General features: G+C 34.6%; 1 long non-coding RNA gene across 7 annotated transcripts in view; it reads left to right on the top strand.

Annotated features, from left to right (window-relative positions):
* Window positions 1-17,433, top strand: part of LOC110261728 (uncharacterized) — a 222,793-nt gene that overhangs the window by 23,962 nt on the left and 181,398 nt on the right. For all 7 annotated transcript variants that reach the window (XR_014811493.1, XR_014811492.1, XR_014811495.1 and 4 more), the window contains exon 2: window positions 3,887-3,994. This is a non-coding gene — a long non-coding RNA (uncharacterized LOC110261728). The remainder of the gene's footprint in view (window positions 1-3,886; window positions 3,995-17,433) is intronic.

Raw genomic sequence — 17,433 nt, forward strand, 5'->3', positions numbered from 1 at the left:
GAACTCCTTCCTAAAGCCCAAGGCTACATCTAGCTCTGCACTTTTCAGCCAATTTCAACATGTTCCTTTGTCAAAATACATAATCCTTTACCTCAGTCCTTTGCTTACTTCCCTCTAAATTAAATCCCTATCTTCACGTGGAGTGATGAGATCATATGATTGAGTCTATGGGAGAGGCTGCTAAGTGGGCACCAAAGTGATTTGCTCTTATGGACAAATAGGTAACATTTCCCAGAATCCTTATGAGTAAGTGTGGCCATGTGCAGAGTTCCAGTTAATGCAGAGTAAGTAGAAGGGGTATATGCCGGTTTCAGGTTTGGCTGATAAACAACTCCATGTTAAATCTCTTCTGTCTTCTGGTGGCTAGCTGGCAACATCTGGGAAACTAGGGAGGTACATGATGAAGATGGCAGAACTGCTGGCAGCTTGGTATGCTGAATGCTGGCAACTACATGGAACAGGAGATTACCACACTTATGAATGGATTTAAAATGAGTGAGGAATAAACTTTTATGTGTTAAATATGGTGTTGTGTTATTTGGAGATTAAAATAAGCATTGCTTTAATTTATTCAGTGTCTTAAGACAGATATTGCCAAATTAAGATTTGTTTTCCTTTAATGTCAGTTAAAGGAGATATTAACTGGTAAACACTAATTGCTAAATTAATCAGATGTACATAAGAATAAATAATTAGTCTTGATTTATATTGCTTCTTATTCTGGCTTATTATTGAGGTATATAAATATAAAATTTGAATGGAGCTAAGTAGTACATTTAATATTTTTAACTTGAGAAATTTTTTTCAATATATATTCTTATATAAATAAGTATATATTATGTTATAATTACAAAAGTGAAAATGTATGTAAGTGACAAATGTATTCTTTTAACTACATTGAACTGTACGTCAGGAACTATCCAAGGTCCTGGAAATATGACCAGACACCACTTAATGAAAGTTATGCCTTTGTGGGCCTTATGTACCAGAGGTGGAAAAATAAAATTATTTCAATATGTCAAATCAATATTTACTATTACTATTAACTACTCATATAATTACTTGTTTTAATATCTTTATGTTGTTCCATTCTTAGATTTCATTTATCATACTTGATATAAATTTGGGTGACCTAAAAGAAATATTCTTTAATAATGCATGATACATCGCTAGCCTTAAGAACAACATTCACAGTTTAACAATTTAATAATTTGTGTGTATATATATATATATACACACACACACACATATATATACAATGAAATACTACTCAACCATAAAAAAGAATGAAATAATGCCATTTGCAGCAACATAGATGCAACTAGAGATTCTCATACTAAGTGAAGTAAGTCAGAAAGAGAAAGACAAGTATCATATATCACTTATATGTGGTATCTAAAATATGGCACAAATGAACCTATCTATAAAACAGAAATAGAGCTGTAGACATAGAGAACAGACTTGTGGTTGCCAAGGGGGAGGGTGGAGGGAGTGGGGTGGACTAGGAGTTTGGTTTTAGTAGATGAAAACTATCAAATTTAGGATGGATAAGCAGTGAGGTTTAACTGTATAGCAAAGGGAAGTATATCCAACCTCATGATGGAAGATAATATGAGATAATATGAGAAAAAGAATATATATGTAATGCCTGGGTCACTTTGCTATCAGCAGAAATGTCGCAACATTGTAAACCAACTGTAACTTAATAAAAATTAAATAAATATAAAATATATGTAGAAGGAAATATATCTGTATAATTATTCAATAGATAATATATCTGTATAATTATTCAATAGATAAAGAAGAAATAGGATAATTCTCAGTACTTGCCCATCTTCACATGTAACATAGATGTTTGTGGTTTTTATCAAGGACATACATTCTAAGTAAATATTATTTTGAAATGACTTGCACAGTCATTCTTTTGTCTTGCCTTGGTATTGAAATCCAATGTAGACTATAAATTCCAACACAAATTCTCTTCTCCTCTGGGAAGTTTTCCTTAATGACTTCTTTCCTTTGAATTTTTATGATGAGTATTATAAATGGCTCTCTCTGATTAGCCATTAGTACTTGTTTTCACTTCCAATTATGACAAACAGTTGTGGAGCTTCTGATGTTGCTAAATTTTTGTCCAAGAAGCAGATTTTTAAACCTAAGTATTTGGCAATAATTGAGTGCTGGTAAGTGCTTAATATCTCCATAATATTATAATGCACAAAATAAAGATTAATTGGTTACTTAAAGAATTTTAAAGGTAATTAGATATCTTGCTAAGACATACTTTAGGAATACTGATATAAAGTTATCAATACTTCAGAAGAAAGTACAATAAGAGAGTATAGTATACTAGGAGAGACTTTAAGTCATTCTTACCATGGAAACTTAATTATCAAGCAGAGAAAAGCCGAAGAAGTTGTCAGGAAGGAAGAAAACTTTCTCCTACCCTTTATGTTCTTCTGACTGGTCTCAGAATTAAATTGAAATAAGACAGATTATCATAAAATATAATTTTGTACATTTTAGAATTCTACATAAATGAACTGTTCAGAGACAAGAAGGTAAAATGAAATATACTTGCCATCCTGAGCTAAGGAGTGGGTTAGGGCCCTGGGGCTTCTCAGTATAGGAGGGTCATTTGCAGGATGTTCAGAAGAGCACATGTTCACTAAGTATATGTTTGGCCTGCCATATAGATGGGGCAACTTAAATCATCTCCAGTAATAACTTTTCTGGGAAAAATCCCCAATTCAAGTTATTCTAGGTTGTCAAGGGAGGGCCGGTTGCCTTTGGCTCAAAATAATCCTCATGCAAAAGTGACATATTTTAAGGAGGCTTTTTTGATCCCCTACAAAGTCAACAGAATAAATTTTCACTAAGGTGGTAAAATTCCTAACTCTCCTTAGTGGAATTCAAGATAATCAATCCTGCTTGTTTTTCTAACTGTTTTTTTTTTTTTTTTTTTTTTTTTTTTAATTGATCAGAGCCGATAGGCATATTTTAGCATGTCTTAGAGTAGAGGTCATAAGGCTTATGAAACTTGAGCTTAAAGAGGAAGGAAGCATTTCTTAGAGGTGTGCAACTAGATTTTAAAAAGGCTTCATGTTTTTCATTTTATTCCCAGTTCTATAGGTATTTATTATCACTCAAATATATTTATTATTTTTTATCATCTAAATACAAATACTAAGTAGTGCTCTGAGGTATGTTAGCATTGTACAGTCTCAGTTTCAACTTTTCACCCATCCATTCAACCTGCTGAGTAGGATAATATAGATAGCTGGTTGCCTTATATGTCTTACATCTTCTCTCATAAGGAATCATGGTTTTTCAGATTTCTTTTAAACATACAGTTTTAAATATAGTATGTAAACATTCATATACATTTTTTAAGAACTAGAAAATTATAAGTAAAGTTGGTGTCCCTTATGTACGCCAAACATATTCCCTTTACTTACTCACAAAATAACTACTCTCCTGAATTTGAGATTTACCATTTCTATGTCTTTCTTTATATTTTTATTACATCAGCATGCTTCCTCAACATTGTATGGTTTGCACTGTATGCATTTGAATTTTATGTAAGTTTTTTATAACAGTCATATCCTTTTTAAACTTGCTCTTTTTTCACTCAGTATTATGTTTATATGACTAATACATTTCAGTACAAGTGACAAAAACTATCTAGTTATGAATTTTTTAAAAAAATCCATTTTGATGGGGAGAGGTCACATAGACTCCATTTTACAGCTTTCTTAAATTATAGGTGTGGCCATATGATTGAGTCCTGTGTAATGAAATTTGAATGGAAATGATGGTATATTTCTGGTCAGTTAATTTTAAATAACAAGTGTACTTCCTGACATCTTTCCACTTCTTCTTGCAGGATGAAAATGATGACAAAACCCTAGAGGATAATGGAACCACAAAATGGAAAAAGCCTACTCTCTAAAATGCCATTTGAAGTAAAACTGACAGCTGATGAGAAATACATGTGAGTAAAGAAATCTATAGAGTATTTGAGCTATTGTATATAGCATGTAGTGTTACTCAGACTAACACAATACTTGTAGCTCATTCATTTTATTGCTGTATTTCCCATATAAATATGCTTAAATTATTTATTTATTCCTCTGTTAATACGTATTTTGTTTTTTTTCCTTAATTTTTCATTCTTGTGGTCAGTGCTGCAATAAATAATGTCATGTACATCTCCTTGGACACAAGTACAAGCTTTTTAGAAGGCTGGGTATATATACATACGTATGTGTGTAGGAATGTAGGTTGAAGCTAAATTCTACTACATCTTCAAATTTACTAGATTTTGTCAAATTGATCATCATATTGCTTTGATATCATAAATCCTACTGGCTGTTTTTAACATTTTAGGAATGTTTGGACTCTGAAAAAGCCTAAGTTTAAGATCTATACCTCTCTCTTGAGGTGTAGATCTTAAATTTTATATCTTATTATCACTAATGCTTCATTAATTTTGAAGTGGGATAGAGAAGAAACATTGATTAATAAGTTATCATTCCATCAGTCATTTATCTTTGCACATCATCTGATATTCTCATCAATTCTTGAAGGTAATAAGGAAATAAAAATGTTTACCTAAAAAAAAGAAAATGATCCAAGATGATAAGTCAGTGACTATACATTGAATAATGAACAGAGCTAATAATATGCATATGGATATGTTATTTACTATATAAAATAATGATAGTATGTAATTTATATAAATACAGAACACAACATAGAACCGTTATGTCAATCAACCAGAAGTCAGTAGAGCTCTCTTGTATTTCTAATACTCTGAAATTGTGTGTGTTTTTTTAATATTTCAAGAGGAAAAATAGTTAACGTAAAGATTTGTCTGTGTAGTGGATTTATGCTAAATATATATGGTATTCATTGAAAGAATAAGAATTTATTTTTACCTTCAAAACTATGAAAAAATCAATTTAGTGGGTCATCCTCAGCATTATCAAAGAAGTAAATAAGAAGGAAAAAAAATCAGTATATGTGACACACATACTTGGTAAATACTATTTTATAAAAAATTTACTTCAGAATTACCTAAAGAGAAAGCTTTACAAATTTTATTGTATTACGTTTAAACATTTTTCCAGAGGAACAGATATCTAAAACTTAGTCAAAAAAAAAATCAGAAAATCAGAAAAAAAGTTAAACATTTGTGGGAAACAATATATTGCTAGTGGTATGTTAATAATTTCTGTAAATTGATAAGAAAATGATAAGTTACTAAGTAACACTGGGCAAATAATATAAAAAGATCATTAACCGAAGAAAGGATAGTCAAATTTCAGTTGAACAAATAAAATCCTAGTCTCACTGATGGATTTAAAACAATGAAAAATTAAGCATTTACACTATATTTCTTTTTTTTTTTTTTTTTTTTTTTTTTTTTGTCTTTTGTTGTTGTTGTTGCTATTTCTTGGGCCGCTCCCGCGGCATATGGAGGTTCCCAGGCTAGGGGTTGAATCGGAGCTGTAGCCACCGGCCTACGCCAGAACCACAGCAACGCGGGATCCGAGCTGCGTCTGCAACCTACACCACAGCTCACGGCAACGCCGGATCGTTAACCCACTGAGCAAGGGCAGGGACCGAACCCGCAACCTCATGGTTCCTAGTCGGATTCGTTAACCACTGCGCCACCACGGGAACTCCTACACTATATTTCTTAACTCAATCTTTAAAGTACATATGTTCAGCAAAAATTATGAGGAAATGGAATCTTCATGAATGCATGAATTGCTTATGAGAAAGACAGTTTTCATCATAATGCTCTTTATTCTTTATATCATTTTTATTATATGCAGTATACTTTTTTTTAAATTTGTTTTTGTTTTTGTCTTTTTTAGGGCTGTGCCCATGGCATATGGAAGTTTGCAGGCTACGGGTTGAATTGGAGCTATAGCTGCTGGCCTACAACACAGACACAGCAACATGGGATCTGAGCCCACGTCTGTGACCTGCACTACAGCTCATGGCATCTCCAGATCCCTAACCCACTGAGTGTGGCCAGGGATTGAACCTGCATCCTCAAGGATGCTAGTCTGGTTCATTACCACTGAGCCATGATGGGAACTCCCAAGTATAAATTTTTGAATTTGGTACTTTGATGTTTGAATGTTCATTTAATAGCAAAAAATGAAATGTGTTAGGTTAATATTGGTACGTAACAAATTTTTACAATGTAGTGATATGAAACAATGCAATTATTATATAAAAAAACTTTTGTAAATAAGGAGTCCAGATAAAGTTTAACTGGATCCTCTGCTTTCATTCTGACAAGGATATAATCAAGGTGGTGATTGGCCTGAGTTTTTATAGGGAAGCTCAATTAGAGAAAAATCTACTTCCAAGCTTACTCAGATTTTTGGCACAGTTAATTTCCTTGAAGTGATAGGATTGAAGACCCCAACTTCTTGCTGGCCATTGGCTGAAGGTCAGCCACCTCCATCTCCTAGAGGCTGCTCACATTTCATTGGCACTTGGGTTTCTTCCACATGTTTACTTACTTCATCAAGCCGTAAAGAAGAATTCCTAGATTGAGTTTGAGTCTTTAGGTAGGGATTGCTAGCAAGATGCCATTTTATGTGATGTAATCACAGGGATGACATCTAATCATCTTTGCTGTATTTCACTGATTAGAACCAAGTTACTGGTCTCACCCATGTTCAGTGGGAGGAGAATAATACCACAACTAATACCAGGAGGTGTTGGGGTTAAGAGGGGCCTAGGGTTGATCTACCACATGAAGAGAATATGTAATATTTAATGGAAGGAAGTATAATGAATGGCTGATATAATAGCTACTCTAAGACAAGTCATAACTAAATGAACAAAAAACTTAAGCTATATCTAGATTTTCTTCTATATAATAATCTTATATATAGTAATCCAAATTAAATGTGTTATATGCTTTGGAAAAGTAGAGTCTTTACTTTCCAAGATTGTCTAAAATCTTATCTGCAGGATAGAGTCAACATTTTAAGTAAGAGCTGATTCTCCAAATATCTGGAGATAGTTCATCAGATATTCATGAAAAATTTGAATAAATTCTAGTTGGTTCCTTTTTAATTAACCACATAACTCTTGGATACTACAGAAAGGCAGATTTAGATTTTTTTTGAGTTTAAGTTGTACTTAGATATATCCCAAGTCAGCAGGAGACATAACTCAGGGAAGTTATGTAAATAATTAACCTTTGGAAATAACACTTGCTAAGCAAACATACATATCCATAAAAATAATTACCAGATTCCATTCACCTTTAGCTGAAGAATGCAGTAGGTAATTTAAAAAACATTTGAAATATTTGCATACCAGAGTATATTTCCTTTTCTCTGGTTCTCAGTTTTAATAGGTCAAGCCGGCAAAGCTTCTATGCATATGTAAAAATGGGAAATAGCAATTGTCTGATTAACAAGCCAACACAGTCCCCTCATCAGAAAAACAATATTGGACTTTATTTGTAGCAGATTAAAACAATAAGCTGATTTCAGAAAGTGTCAATGTTAGTCCTTAAATGATAAAAGGGATTTTCCAACAAGAAGTCTGACAAAGAGTTAAGCATGTTGCTATAAGAATAGATTTGTCATGGTCTTATTTGTTTGTCAATATGAGGTCTTCACAAAGAGTAAAATAGGAATATAAACAGCAGCTTTTTTTGGCTGTGAAACATTCAAGTAGCCCTGTAAAACAGCCTATCTGTTTTAGGCGCTATTGAAATTCTGCTACCTTTTAAAATTCTTTTTCTAATAGATTTAAAATAACCTTTATTTTCATGCACTTGAATGTATATGAAATGAGAGTATGATATTTGCATGAAGAAAGGTCTCCATTTTTCATGACTGAAGAATATCATACCCCTTTATTGCAGGAAGGCATCCACAAAAATCCTGTGGCTTCCTTGTGAGATTTTGATCGTCAGTTTTATATCCAAAGATTTCCTAATCCTGATATATCTTATTTTTATTGCACGGAGGCATGTAGGGGGGAATTCCATTTATTTCTAATGTCACAGATTAGTGTAATGATACAGTGAAAAAGGGGGAAAAGTAGCCTCTACTTGATGTAGGTGTTGATTCTGTTTTCCATTCCCATCTCCAGCCTAACCTCTTCCTTCACATTCTCTTGGCTCATACCTTGTTACTCTTCCTTTTAGGAATGGGTGCTATATTTTGATAATTCTGTCAGATATCCTGTGTAAGATGGGATATTCTAGCTTCCTATGACTTTGGAACACTGCCATTCCTATACCCACTTGTTCTAAATCTGAGCTTCTTGCCTAGTCAGATGATATTTACCAGGCCAATATGATAAGTAAATGATATTTGGAATAATATTATATATATATAAAACAGATAGCTTCCTATCTTATAAATACCACCTCAAATAATCTATTCTTATATTTTATTGAAATATTTATATAAGAACGACATGTTATCTGCGTATTAGTGAAATAGTAAATGATGATAGCAATGATAAACTTTTTGATTGTGCCTTATATGCTACATCCTGTTTGCTGGGTCTGGATACTCCTCACCTATAGAGATGCTGCCCAGCTTGATAAAGACATTGGTTTCTGTGTTAGAATCACTGCTTTCTCATCCTGGCTCTACCACTTTCTAGTAGTCTTGGGATATGCAAATGACTTAACCTCTCTCTGCTTTTAATTTCTTCATTTTTAAAATGGGAGTGATAATTTAGCTACTCATGGCTTATTGGGACATGAAATAAGTTAATGTATGTAAACCACTTAAAAAAAAAGCATGATACACAATAATCATTCCATAAATATTAATGAATATTCCTAATTCTAACCCTTGCAGCTACTCCACCTTATAAATGAACAATTTGAGAAGCAGAGCCTTTGATCCAGTCTTGTGTTCCCTCAAATATAAACTATTGCCAATAATGCAATTTTCTGTTTTTCCTTGTTAGAAAGGCTGAGATAATTCATCTTGTTAAATAAGTATTGTATTGAACAAGTTAAATATATAAGGGAGATTTTATTTGAGACTGCTGAAGTAGGGAGGAGAGATTGAACTTAATGGGATTCAGGACATTCCACCCCCAGACATGGCATCTTGGCATACTGAATATTTTAAGATGAAGGAGTTTGAGAAAATGGCAGGAGAAGGATAATCACTCTGCCCTTCTATTCCCCTCATCCTTCTTTGAACAGGTCTTAAAATCCTCCTGAGAGAGAGGCCCTCTCATTCTTCCTTCCAAAAACAAAAGGGTACCAACAATCCTAACAAACAGGCCTTGCTAAGTTTGTCCCAGTTTGCTGCCATATTCCTTAACCTGTCATATTCCTCCCCAGCTGTTTTCCCTTCATCAAACCTAGCATAAAAATACACAGGTCTAATATTTAGGCCATTAATCCATTTTGAGCTTTTTTTTTTGGTCTTTTTGCCTTTTCTAGGGCCACACCCATGGCATATGGAGGTTCCCAGGCTAGGGGTCAAATTGGAGCTGTAGCCGCCGCCCTACACCACAACCTCAGCAACGTGGGACCCAAACTGCATCTGTGACCTTCATCGCAGCTCACAGCAATGACGGATCCTTAACCCACTGAGCAAGGCCAGGGATCAAACCCACAACCTCATGGTTCCTAGTTGGATTCGTTAACCACTGAGCCACGATGGGAACTCCTGAGCTCATTTTTGAGTATGGTGTTAAAGTATGTTCATTCTTTTTATGTAGCTGTAAAGTTTTCCCAGAATCACTTATTGAAAAGATTGTCTTTTCTCCGTTTTTTATTCTTGCCTTGTTTGTCATAGATTAGTTGACTGTAGGTGTGTATGTTTATTTCTGGGCTTTCTATCCTGTTTGACTGATCTATCTCACTGTTTTTATGCCAAACGATGCTTTTTTATGACTGTAGCTTGGCTTTGTAGTATAGTTGGAAGCTAGGGAGCCTGATTCTTCTAGCTCCATTTTTCTTTTTCAACATTGTTTTGGCTATCTGGGTTTTTTTGTGTTTCCATACACATTTGAAATTTTTTTGTTCTAGTTCTGTGAAAAATGCCATAGGGCATTGATAGGGATTACATTGAACCTATAGATTGCCTTGAGGAGTGTAGTCATTTTGACAATATTGATTCCTGTAATCCAAGAGCATGGTGTATTTTTCTATATATTTGTGTTGTCTTCTATTTCTTTCATCAGCATCTTATAGTTTTCAGAGTCTAGGTCTTTTGCCTCCTTAGGTAAGTTTTTTCCTAGATATTCTTTTTGTTGTGATGGTAAATGGGATTGTTTCCTTAATTTATCTTTCTAATCTTTCATTGTTAGTGTATGGAAAGAAATGTGAGAGATTTCTGTGTGGTAATCCAAGATAATACATATTTATCAGATACCTAGTTTATGTGCCAGCAAAGTAATTGGATCTCTGGAATATAAGGAATATAGAGGTGATTTTCTCTTTGCCATCACGATGCATTTGTTCTCCATATTTCACTCTCAGCTCACGAGGCCTTTTCTAGTTTATTTGGTCTTTCTGACTTTCTGATTCTTATCTTAAGAATATTAATTATCTGCATCTTCTTTAGTCACTCAGATTTCTGACCACTGGTATGTGGTTCTTTTGATTCTTTTTTTGTTCATAGAGACTCAGATCTCTTGTCCTACTATGCTGACTGATATGTATTCTCCATGTTACTGGTACCATCTCCTTACTTGGTCTTAACATAATGCTTGATTTACTGTCTCATCAATCAATATTTACTGATGGGAAGGAGGAAGGAAGAATATTCTTATTGCTTTTTTTCTGTGAGTTTTTGGATAAGTACACTTCCATCTGAAAATTTCCTCTACCTTCCTTCTCCTTCTCAGGCATAGGAGACAGATAAACAGAGCAGTTTGCATTCCCCTACTGAAGCACACAACAAATCCTTTCAGCAAGTCTTATTGATGAGATTTAAAAGAAAACATTAGCTTAGAAAAGTCGATAACAGTATGTAAAATGAGCTTCAGTTTTTCTTTCTTCTTTTAAGGTAATGAGAGTAAATTTGGCCCAAATGTGTTCCTGCTGTCTGGTTTATTTTAGGACAATTTAAGCAATAACTCTCTACTGTAAGGCTCATGTTCAACTTTGAAATCATCAGTTGAGCAATGGTGAGCTGTTATCTGCAAGTTAATTCAGATTCAATTTTAGTGGTTAAGGATACAGAGTAACCCAAATTGCCATCTTCTTGGTTCACAGACAATTCTGGGAAAATTGGAGCCTACATGTTTGGAGAACATTTTCTCTTAAGTTAATTTAAATTAACAGATTCAATTTCATATGTGTTATGAGCTACCTGAATTTCCAGATGGGGTCTGTAACATTTAAACAGAAATCCCACCCAGAAATTATTCCCTGAACTGTCACACAATCTTGGTAAATCATCTTTCAGAAACACATCAACACAGGTACAATGGAAGATAATCAGCATAATTTTCCATGACAGAAGTGACTTTGTTAGGAAAGCAAAAGGAAAGAAAGGCATTACTGAAAATTTCGTAGGTACCGTAATTCAAGGACATTTATTTTGGATGAGAGCAATATTTGATAAATTTGCTGTTGGATGAAATAAAACAAATATATTAGTGGACAAGACTAAAGCCAGAAATCCAATGTGTAATAAAGAAAGTCAAAAATCACTGACTTATTTATAAATATTACTTAATATGTATCTTCTGAAGAGGTTCTTTGCTTCCTTTTTACAACTTTCTATGGTTTAAACAGCAATTTTTAAGTAGTATCATTGAGAAATTCTAGACTTGAAAATATTTAAGTGTAATAATTAAGGTAAGATTTATTTGCTAATGATTAAGAAGGAAAATATCATTTACATGAAATATACACTCTGATGATTATATGTATCTTAAGATTATATGTATGTTAAGTATGTGTATACTTTCATCCACTCACAAATGTAATGTGAGTCTCTGTATCTTAGATTGTAATATAGAGTATAGCCTCTCTTTAAGATAAATTAGAGGGAGTTCCCATTGTGGCACAGTGGTTAGCGAATCCAACTAGGAACCATGAGGTTGCGGATTCAATCCCTGGCCTTGCTCAGTGGGTTGAGGGTCTGGCATTGCCGTGAGTTATGGTATAGGTTGCAGACGTGGCTCTGATCCCTCATTGCTGTGGCTCTGGCATAGGCCGGTGGCTACAGCTCTGATTTGGACCCCTAGCCTGGGAACCTCCATATGCCACCGGTGTGGCCCTAGAAAAGGCAAAAAGACACACACACACACACACACACACACACAGATAAATTAGATTACATGTTTTGGGGGTTTTTTTGTCTTTTTTTGGGGGGAGCACACCTATGGCAAATGGAAATTTTCAGGCTAGGGGTCAAATCAGAGCTGTAGCTGTTGGCCTATACCACAGCCACAGCAATATGGGACCCGAGCCACATCTGTGACCTGCACCACAACTCATGGCAATGCTGGATCTTTAACCCACTGAGCAAGACCAGGTACTGAACCCACGCCTTCATGGATACTAATCAAGTTTGTTTCTGCTGAGCCACCATGGGAACTCCAGATTACGTGTTAATCTGATAGTCAACCATAGCATTGGGAAAATTAAAAATAAGATTGCACAACCATTGTATACCATACATGGTTCCTAGTCAGACTCGTTTCCACTGCGCCACAGGAACTCTTAGAATTTTTAATGTATGGGTAGAAGACCATTTATGGTATCTGGTTTCCAAGAACAACCATCTGGTCAATCATTCTTCTCAGTATTTCTGCTCTCCTGTGCTTTATTCTTCTTGACTCAGGGTTGCCCCTTGAATTCAGAAACAAAAAATAGATTGTGGTGATATTTGAGGATTTCCAAGGCCAAATCCAAAGTCTTGAGGTTTCTAACTGGATCGCTTGGCATTGTTTTTGGGGTCATCTCTCTTGAAAAACCCGTCTCTCTACTATGAGCAGCCAAGGTCACATGGAGAGGCCATGTACAGGTGCTCTGGTCAGTATTCCTACATGAACACCCAGGTAACAGTCATTGTCTTCCACTAGCCATGTGACTGAACCATCTTGGATATCCAGCTCAGCCAAGCATCTGACTTTAATCATGTAAGAAATCCCACATGAAAACTGCCCTGCTGAGCGCAGTCAAAGGCTCATATCAAAATATCAAGGTGGTTTGCTACCAACCGAGAGAACATCATGTAAGGAAAAATATTTAGATTATTTAAATTAATCAACAAAGCTAACAAGCTGAAATACATACATCTAGCTACTAACATTGAAAGTCAATTATTTTGCTCAAAATAGTTATTCAGCTAATGCAGAAAATTGTTTCAGTTCTTTTTGCCAGCTCTTTTGCTGACAAGACAATTAAAATCAACAGATCTCTAATAATGGCGAAGCAGGTACAAGGAATTAATAAATAAATTTTGAGAGCAAAATCCATAGTGTATTGAATAAACTAAATATATCTGTATGTATCAATGTTAAAATTGTACTAAAGTCAGTAAAACCAATTTAAATTGACCATTAACCATAACATATCAAATTATGCATTTGTGTGTCTTTAACATATTTGAGCTTTCTCCCTAAATTTATTTGCAGAAGTGTAGTTAAATGTTATTTAAATGATCTGCCTAAGTACACATCCTCACTACAGCTCTGATGTTAGCTCTTCACTCCCCTTATGATGATACTATTTGCAGTTTGCACGTATGGGCACATGTGCACACACGTACCCATACACACACACACACACACACCCCACACACACTACACCATTTACAGTTTCTGTTCTGTATTATGTCATTCACAGCACTTATCATTTTCTAGAATTACTTATTTCTTAGCTTATTGTTCCTAACACTTTGGAATGTAATCCATGAGAAGAGGGGTTTGAACTCTCTTGTTATCCCCAAGATAAATATCCCACTATATTTCCTAACACTTGAATGCTGCTGGGACAGTGTAGACTCTCAAAAATACTTGTTAATGTATTAATGAATGGTAATACATTAAGAAGTGCTTTATGGTTGGGCTTCTGTATTACAAGCAGGAAAAAAAAAACAAAACAAATACAAAACTCCCTTACAGTAATTTAATGCTTTGTCCCCATGCTCTGCTTATTAATTAAATTTGTATCTTCAAAATATTCTTTTCTGTAGTATTTTTCAAATAGTTTAATTATTTGATAGAAAAAAAGTCTAAAGAAACATGGAATCTGGGTCCTGGTTTGAGGTTTCTGACATAACCTGGGTCAATGGTCAAACCAAGTGGCAGAAGTATTTTCATTTTAGCATTTTAGTATTTTCATCATTACACTATATAAAGTTATATCTGGCTTTGTTGCCCCAAGTATTGTTCTGAATATCTACCAAAAGAGTTTATACAGGTACTTTGAAAAGTTAAAAGTATTATAGAATAGTAAAATAAAATATTACTAACAACTTTTTTTTTTTTTGTCTTTTTAGAGCTGCACCCATGGCATATGGCAGTTCCCAGTCTAGGGGTCGAATTGGAGCTGTAGCTGCTAGCCTATGCTATAGCCACAGCAACACGGGATCTGAGCCACATTTGCCACCTACACTGCAGCTCATGATAATGCCAGATGGATCCTTAACCCACTGAGTGAGGCCAGGGATCAAACCCATGTCCTCATAGGTACTAGTTGGTTTCTTCACCACTGAGCCATAGTTGGAATTCCATATTGCTAACTTTTAATGTTATCGTTAAGTCAGACTTAAAATATATTTCTGTTACCACCCTTTTCAATATTTGTAGTAATTTCAACTGGATAATGAATGGTCTAATGAATTTTTCATGTGTGGTCATAGCTACCTGTTTTTCAAAAAGAAATAGCTCCATTTTCCAATGCACTGGCATCTTACATGACGGATTCATGGGCACATCATGAATTTATGCACACACATCCATTTATGCATATGTATCATTATGTATTCATAATGTGAAGAAATCTAACTGACCATCTCTTTTAATGTAGATAAATTTATTTATCATTTGTATTTTTGAGTCTTACTATGTGCTTACTACACCCTGTTCTAATTGTGTGAAATAAACCCCCAAACAAAACAGACACATACATCTTCCCTTAAGAATATATATTCTAGGAGTTCCTGCTATGGTACAGTAGGTTAATGATCTGGCTTGTCTCTCTGCAGGCACCTGTTTTATCCCCAGCCCAGTGCAGTGAGTTCAGGATCTGGCCTTGCTACAACTGTCCTAGGTGACAGGTCTGGCTCAAATTTGATCCCTGGTCTACGAACTTCCATTTGCTCTGGGTGTGGCTGAAAAATAAAACTAAAAAAAAGAATATAAAAAAAGAAAATATATTCTAGTTTGATTTTCAGAGTCTATCCAGGTAATGAAATATGCACATTAATTTCATTTTCAGCAAGTAATTTATTTTTTAATTTTTTTTTTCTTAACATGTGGATGCACCTGCCACATATGGAAATTCCTGGGCCAGGGATTGAACCAAAGTCACTGCAGAGGCAATGCTGAGTAGTCATGATGTGAGCCACAGGGGAAGTGCCAAACAATTTAGATACTTTTAAAAATCTGACTCTAGAAAGGTCATATTCAACCATCTATTTATTCATTTAATGGATTTTATTCTTATGCTAATTTTTTGGGAAACAGATGCAACTAAAACAATCTGGAACTGTGAGTTTCTTACAGTCTACACAAGGTGGATGGGGTGGAACAGAGACAAGAACACAAATATTGTAATGAGTTGATATTTGTTCTCATAGACTATTCCGAGTAGCACTTGGACAAACAACTATGTTAACCAATAGAAAGACGGCCTAGTGTTACTAATAGTTTGCTAATATATGATTAATAATCCTTTTTACTTGTATTTGTGCAGGTAGAAACAGGTTTGGATGGTAGGAAAAGGTAGCTAGTAGGAGCAAAGTCTTCTTTTTTATCTTGTTTTTCCAAATATTAAGTGCTTATCAGCCCTTTGGAAGCAGGATAGAATTGTTATTTGGCTAAAGTCAAACTGCAAAATATTCTATGAAGGTCAGTAAAGCCTGCAAAGGATATCTATATAGAGGGACCTGGTTTAATAACTCCTTCTTGAGGTTCAGACTTGAATTGTTTAAATTAGAAAGACAAAAATGGCAAAGGCTTAACGTCTCTCAGAATTGTAAGTCAAGAAGCAATGATTTGTTGGGCAGTAAGAAATGTTGTCAGGTACATGGATTTTTCAGATTTCTCATTTTCATTTGACATTGAAAAGGAGTAAAATCTTTGTGGTTCCATCTTTCCAGTTCCCATGAGGGATTCTCTGAGTGTTTATAGGCAGGAAATCAGAAGCATTAAAACTACAGAGCATTTAGTGAAATCAGTATTGCTATGTATTCTTTGTATACTTTTAAAGCTCATCAATTCCATAAAGTTGTTAAATAAAACTTGAAAAGAATAACTCTGAAGATCTAAGAGTTATTGGTTCTCAGAAAAGTTTACCTCTTCCCTTTCATAGCAAAGAAATGCAGAGTAGTGGGGAATCCTGTCCTTCTCCATTGTCCTGACAAAATGTAATTCAGATTGAGCTAGCCCTAATAAAAATGCCTTGCCAATGCATGCATAACCCTTCCCCCAAATGTTCCCTTTAATATATAGCCACTTTGATTTTTCAAAAAGCTCCAGTTAAAAGTGTAAATTGTTGCTCTCATAGTCAACCTTAATGTCTTCTTAGGAGTTTATCAGAGTCATACAGTAGATCAATTAAAATACTATGTGACAATTCTTTATAAATTGTTGAGCTCTAAAAAAAATGTTTATTAGTAGTTCTTTACCATTTAAACTTCAGAGAGAATGAGGGACAAATAAATTTCGATGTAGCAAAATGATTTCATTAACATCAGCTGCTTCTCTGGATGCTGAATGGAGCATCAGCTAAAAACTTGGTTAGTATAAGGTTGTGAAGGACAAAGCTCTAAAAGAAAAACTAGGACAATGGAAAAACATGTGGAAAGTAACTAATAGTGCTCCATACATGTCTTTTCCCCTTTGCCCTACTTTATAATTATGATTGAAGTCAGCAACAAGCAAGATCAACATCTTTTATATACTTGCACTAGGAAGGGTTCATGAAAATCAATGAAGAAACCTTTGAAAAATGAATATTGCTTCATAATACTAGTAATATAGTGTAAGTCAGGAATACAGTGTCCTTGGAGTCAACATTATATACTCAGGTTCATCTTATCTTGCTGCGTTCTACATATTCATAGTCCTTTTGGTACATACTCACCACTGACAGCTCAACTCATTATAACAATCCAAGGCAGACAGAAAACATAGTGCAAACATATATCTCAGGGCTTGCACTGTCAGAGAAGGACAAAGTAATAACGTAGGGAAATTTGTTCTTGCTTAAGTTGGGTAATATTC

Source organism: Sus scrofa, chromosome 7 (genome assembly GCF_054392235.1).
Source record: "Sus scrofa isolate SSC_HxYL_T2T_F1_AM1 chromosome 7, Sscrofa_HxYL_maternal_Yorkshire_Landrace_v2.0, whole genome shotgun sequence".
Lineage (NCBI taxonomy): Eukaryota > Metazoa > Chordata > Mammalia > Artiodactyla > Suidae > Sus > Sus scrofa.